Here is a 6,282-nt window from a genome sequence, read left to right as displayed (position 1 = left end):
ATGCTAGCTTTGGCAGCACATATACTAAAATTGGAAGGATACAGAGAAGATTAGCATGGCCCCTGCGCAAGGATGACACACAAATTCATGAAGCATTCCATATTTAAAAAATAAAAGTATATATATATATATATATATATATATAATTAGCTGGGCGTGGTGGCACATGCCTGTAATCCAAGCTACTTGGGAGGCTGAGGCCGGAGAACTACTTGAGCCCAGAAGATGTAGGTTGCAGTGAGCTGAGATCGTGCCACTGTACTCCAGCCTGGCCAACAGAGCAAGACTCTGTCTCAAAAAAAAAAAAAAAAAAAAAAAAAAAAAAAAAGACTGGTGGATATACCTATACCCACCCAAGAGAAGAAGGAATTCCTGCAGATGCCGTTTAACACAGCCTTGCTTAGAAACCCTTTGATAATGCAACATATTTTAGATTGCTCCCTAATCACACTGCACTGATTGGGATATTGAAGTAGAATACAGATAATTAAAATATAGAGCCGGGCGCGGTGGCTCAAGCCTGTAATCCCAGTACTTTGGGAGGCCGAGGCGGGTGGATCACAAGGTCAAGAGATCGAGACCATCCTGGTCAACATGGTGAAACCCCGTCTCTACTAAAAATACTAAAAATTAGCTGGGCATGGTGGTGCGTGCCTGTAATCCCAGCTACTCTGGAGGCTGAGGCAGGAGAATTGCCTGAACCCAGGAGGCGGAGGTTGCGGTGAGCCGAGATCGCGCCATTGCACTCCAGCCTGGGTAACAAGAGCGAAACTCCGTCTCAAAAAAAAAAAAAAAAAAAAAAAAAAAAAAATATATATATATATAGATAATACATTCCCGCATTCCTTTTTCCCAACACTTTGTGAAATGTAAATTTTTTTTCTTTTTTTTCTGAGGCGGGATCTTGCTCTGTTGCTGAAGCTGGAGTGCAGTGGCATGATCACAGCTCACTGCAACCGTGACCTCCTGAGCTCAAAGGATCGTTCTACCTCCACCTCCTGAGTAGCTGGGACCACCATGCTAGTATGTCTGGCTAATTTTTTTAAATTTTATTTTTTGTATAGATGGGGTCTTGTCATGTTGCCCAGGCTGAACTTGAACTCTTAGGCTCAAGAGATCCTCCCACCTCACCCTCCCAAAGTGTTGGGATAATAGGCATGAGTCATGGCCCCCAGCCATATGAAACACATAGTTAATGAGATCAATTTAGGTCTTACCTGATTACTTCCAGAAATGCTCCATATGTTTTGAGTTGTATAAAATATTTAACATTCATTATCATATTTGATTAAATAATGAAATTCATTACCTCATTTGTCTGAAATCAAGACCACAGGATCTCACCTTATGCAATCATTTTTTGAAAAACATTAATAGGGAGTCTGAGCCTACTCTGGCTCTGGAGGCTGCCTGATTTAAAAAAAGAGAAAAACAGTAGCAGGCCAGCCTGGGCAATGAAAAGTGATTCTAGCTTAAATCTATGCCTATGTTAGATATATGGCAGAATATGGTGGCACCAGCCTGTAGTACTAGCTACTCTAGAGGATTAGAGGGGAGGATCTCTTGAGTCTGAGAGGTCCAGGCTGCAGCAAGCCATGATCACACCACTGCACTCTAGCCTGGTTGACAAAGGGAGGCTATGTCTCTTAAAGAATAAAAAATAAAATATCAGCAGTATTGATGCAAAAAAAACTCTAGACACAGAAGCCAGACATGGCTTGAATCCTGCCCTTTCAGAAGTGGACTTTGATTTATTTATTTATTTATTGACACAAAGTCTCACTCTTTTACCCAGGCTGGAGTGCAGTGGTGCAACCTCAGCTCACTGCAGCTTCCACCTCCCAGGTTCAAGCGTTTCTTGTGCCTCAGCCTCTCAAGTACCTGGGATTACAGATGTGTACTAGTATGGCCAGCTAATTTTTTTTTTTTTTTTTTTTGAGACGGAGTTTCGCTCTCGTTACCCAGGCTGGAGTGCAATGGCGCGATCTCGGCTCACCGCAACCTCCGCCTCCTGGGTTCAGGCAATTCTCCTGCCTCAGCCTCCTGAGTAGCTGGGATTACAGGCACGTGCCACCACGCCCAGCTAATTTTTTTTTTGTATTTTTAGTAGAGACGGGGTTTTACCATGTTGACCAGGATGGTCTCGATCTTTCGACCTCGTGATCCACCCACCTTGGCCTCCCAAAGTGCTGGGATTACAGGCTTGAGCCACCGCGCCTGGCCTAATTTTTGTATTTTTAATGGAGACAGGGTTTTACCATGTTGGCCAGGTTGGTCTTGAACTCCTGACCTTAAGTTATTCTCCCGCCTCTGCCTTCCAAAGTTCTGGGATCATAGGCATGAGCCACCATGCCCAGCCAGTGACATTGTAAACATTAATCCCTCTTTAGTAAAAATTTTGCTGCAACTGATTTATTTATTTATTTATTGACACAAGTCTTTCTCTGTCCCCCAGGCTGAAATGCAATGTTGTGATCTTGGGTCACTGCAGCCTTCACTTTCTGGGTTCTAGTGATTCTCCTGCCTCAGCCTCCAGAGTAGCCGGGATTACAGGTGTGCTATGCCAAGCTAATTTTTGTATTTTTACTAGAGAAAGGGTTTTTTCATGTTGGCCCAGCTGGTTTCAAACTCCTGACCTCAAGTAATCTGCTGCTTTGGCCTCCCAAAGTGTTGAGATTACAGGCATGAGCCACTGGGCCCCACCACGACAAGATCTTTTTTTTTTTTTTTTTTTTTTTTTTTGTTTTTTTTTGAGACGGAGTTTTACTCTTGTTGCCCAGGCTGGAGTGCAATGGCACGATCTCGGCTCACCACAACCTCTGCCTCCTGGGTTCAGGCAATTCTCCTGCCTCAGCCTCCTAAGTAGCTGGGATTACAGACACGCACCACCACGCCCAGCTAGTTTTTTGTATTTTTAGTAGAGACGGAGTTTCACCATGTTGACCAGAATGGTCTCGATCTCTCGACCTCGTGATCCACCCGCCTCGGCCTCCCAAAGTGCTGGGATTACAGGCTTGAGCCACCGCGCCCGGCCCCACCACGACAAGATCTTATTCTGTTGCTGAGATTACGGGTGCACATCACCATGCCTGGCTAATTTGGTGTGTGTGTGTGTGTGTGTGTGTGTGTGTGTAGAGAGATAGTCTCACTATGTTGCCCAGGATGATACAGTAATTTTTTTTTTTTTTTTTTTGAGATGAGGTCTCACTCTGTCACACAGGTTGAAGTGCAAGTGGCGTAATCTCAGCTCACTCACTGCAGCCTCTGCCTCCCAGCCTCAAGCAATTCTCCTACCTCAGCCTCCCAAGTAGCTGAGACCACAGGAGCATGCAACCACTTTTGGTGGAGGGTGGTTTCTCCATGTTGCCCAGGCTAGTGTCAAACTCCTGAGCTTAAGCAATCCTCCCACATTCACCTCCCAAAGTGCTGGGATTACAGGTGTGAGCCACCGTGCCCAGCCGATATACTGATTTTTTTAAAAACCAACCACCAACTATAGCTTTAACCATTGTGAGTTTCCTTTTGTAGCTATTACTTCATGATAATAGCTTGTGAGTTTCCTTTTGAAACTCGTGAGTTTCCTTTTGTAGCTATTACTTCAAAATTTGTAGCAAATCCAAATTTTGTTACAAAGTGTTGATTCTTCCAACAATGGTTAGGTAATAACAAAGCTTACCTTGGCAGTTTTAGCTATTATCAGCTTCCTTTTGCACAGATTCTTCTCCCAGAAACATTCATTATAAGTTGGATAAAAGAGTAATAAGAGTAATCACTTATACTTATCTCTTGGCCAATTCATGAAAATATTTTGACTATTCTCAGGTATTCCATAACTGCTCTACTATGAGAGTATTTTGTCAGACTCAAACACTATCAATTATATGTGTTTTATGCACCTCATTGGTGACCCTGCTACTCAAAGAAAGTGTCCATGCCTTTTACTCCCTTGGCTTGAGTCCATGGGTAATTTCCCAAATTATAGTATGCATTACTTAGGCTTCACGTAGGTGACAAAATTGTTAGTGCTTGCTATTGATCATTCTTTTAGATAAAGATCAATCCTATGTGGAGAAGACTAAGGAAATTGCTGATTTCTGATGGAATTTAAGTGCCTCCAATGTGAGCCTTTAAACCAATTTTAAATTGGCTGCTGCTTTTCAGGTATATTGCTTTCCAAGTTCTTGAATCCATCATAAGATCCAAATGTCTGGAGAAAGAAAGGTTCACATGATAAGATAAAAAGGTCTTCCTTGGCCCATTTCTTCCTTTATGAAATGGGAATTTAACACCACAGGACAGCCTGGAGTGGTGGCTCATGCCTGTTTTCCTAGTGCTTTGGGAAGCTGAGGTGGGAGGATTGCTGGGAGACCAGGAATATGAGATCAGTTGGCCAACATAGCAAGATCCAATCTCTAAAAATAAAAGTAAAAGATTAGACAGGCATAGTGGCTCACGCCCATAATCCTAGCTACTTGGGAGGCTGAGGCGGGAGAATTGCATGAACCGGGAGGCAGAGGTTGCAATAAGCCAAGATAGCCACTGCACTCCAGCCTGGATGATAGAGTAAGACTCCATCTCAAAAAAAAAAGAAAAAAAAAAAAAAAAAAAAAAGATAAATAAATAAATAAACAAGGGCCAGGCATGGTGGCTCACACCTGTAATCCTAGCACTTTGGGAGGCCATAGGAGGTGGATTACTTGTGCCCAGGAGTTAGAAGCCAGCCTGGGGAACATGGCAGAACTCTTGTCTCTACAAAAATATAAAAATCAGCCAGGCATGTTGGCATGTGCCTGTAGTTTAAGCTACCTGGGAGACTGAGATGGCAGGATTGCTTGAGCCTGAGAGCTCTTGGCTGCAGTGAGCTCTGATCATGCCACTGCACTACAGCCAGGGGAACAGAGGGGAGATCTTGTCTCCTAAAGAAAAAAAAAAAAATTCAACAGCCATCTCAAAAGTCTGGTCTTTTTTTTTTTTTTTTTTTTTTATGAGACGGAGTTTCGCTCTTGTTACCCAGGCTGGAGTGCAATGGCGCGATCTCGGCTCACCGCAACCTCCGCCTCCTGGGTTCAGGCAATTCTCCTGCCTCAGCCTACTGAGTAGCTGGGATTACAGGCACGTGCCACCATGCCCAGCTGATTTTTTGTATTTTTAGTAGAGACGGGGTTTCACCATGTTGACCAGGATGGTCTCATCTCTTGACCTCGTGATCCACCCGCCTCGGCCTCCCAAAGTGCTGGGATTACAGGCGTGAGCCACCGCGCCCGGCTAAAAGTCTGGTCTTAGGTTCTACAATAGCAATGTTAATTACAGGAGTGATAGGAGAAGTTGCAAATCTTGTGATTTCAGAATAAAGACTGGTGGTAATCCTTTATGCCTGCATCTTAGTTGAATTTAAACCCCTCTCATCCTCCTAACCTGTGGCTTTCATTAGTTTTACAAAGGCAGTTTAGTTTTGGGAAGGGCCGTTATCTTTTAAAAAATTTTTAAAAATCTTTTTCTTTCTCAGGCCGGTGTGGTGGCTCACGCCTATAATCCCAGCACTTTGGGAGGCCAAGGTGGGTGGATCACTTGAGGTCAGAAGTCCAAGACCAGCCTGACCAACATGGTAAAACACTGTCTCTACTAAAAATACAAAAAATAGCTGGGTGTCATGGTGGGCATCTGTAATCCCAGCTGCTCAGGAGGCTGAGGAATGAGAATCACTTGGACCTGGGAGTGAGCCGAAATTGCTCCACTGCACTATAGCCTTGGCGATAGAGAGAGACTCCATTAAAAAAAAGGGGTGGGAAGTATCTATAAGTTTCCCAATGAAAAAGAAAAAGATTTTTTTTTTTTTTAAATAGAGTCTCTCTGTACCCCAGGCTGGAGTGCAGTGGTTCAATCTCAGCTCATTGCAACCTCTGCCTCCCTGGTTCAAGCGATTCTCCTGCTTGAGTACCTGTGACTACAGGTGTGCACCACCACACCTGGCTAATTTTTGTGTTTTTAGTAGAGACAGGGTTTCACCATATTGGCCAGACTGATCTCAAACTCCTGACCTCATGATCCATCTGCCTGCCTTGGCCTCCCAAAATGCTGGGATTACAGGCATGAGCCATCACCCTGGACCTGGGCTATTATCACTAAAACTGCAAACTAAATTTCTCCCATGGTTAGCTTTGCCCATGTCCAGGAATGACCAAGGGCAGTTTGGAGGATAAAGACAAGATGGAGTTGTTTAGATCAGATCTCTTTCACTGACATAATTTTCTCTCTATTATAACTTTTTCAAAGGTGGTTTCA

At 43.8% G+C, this 6,282-nt stretch overlaps 1 non-coding gene across 1 annotated transcript; it reads left to right on the top strand.

The window, feature by feature from the left end:
• Nucleotides 1-107, top strand: LOC120367948 (U6 spliceosomal RNA). Its single transcript, XR_005582188.1, has one exon. It is a non-coding gene; the product is annotated as a U6 spliceosomal RNA (small nuclear RNA).
• The last annotated feature ends 6,175 nt before the right edge of the window (nucleotides 108-6,282 follow it).

The sequence above is a fragment of the Saimiri boliviensis genome, chromosome 9 (genome assembly GCF_048565385.1).
Source record: "Saimiri boliviensis isolate mSaiBol1 chromosome 9, mSaiBol1.pri, whole genome shotgun sequence".
NCBI lineage: Eukaryota > Metazoa > Chordata > Mammalia > Primates > Cebidae > Saimiri > Saimiri boliviensis.
Note: the sequence above shows the minus strand (reverse complement) of the source record. Positions and strands in the feature narration are given on the sequence as shown.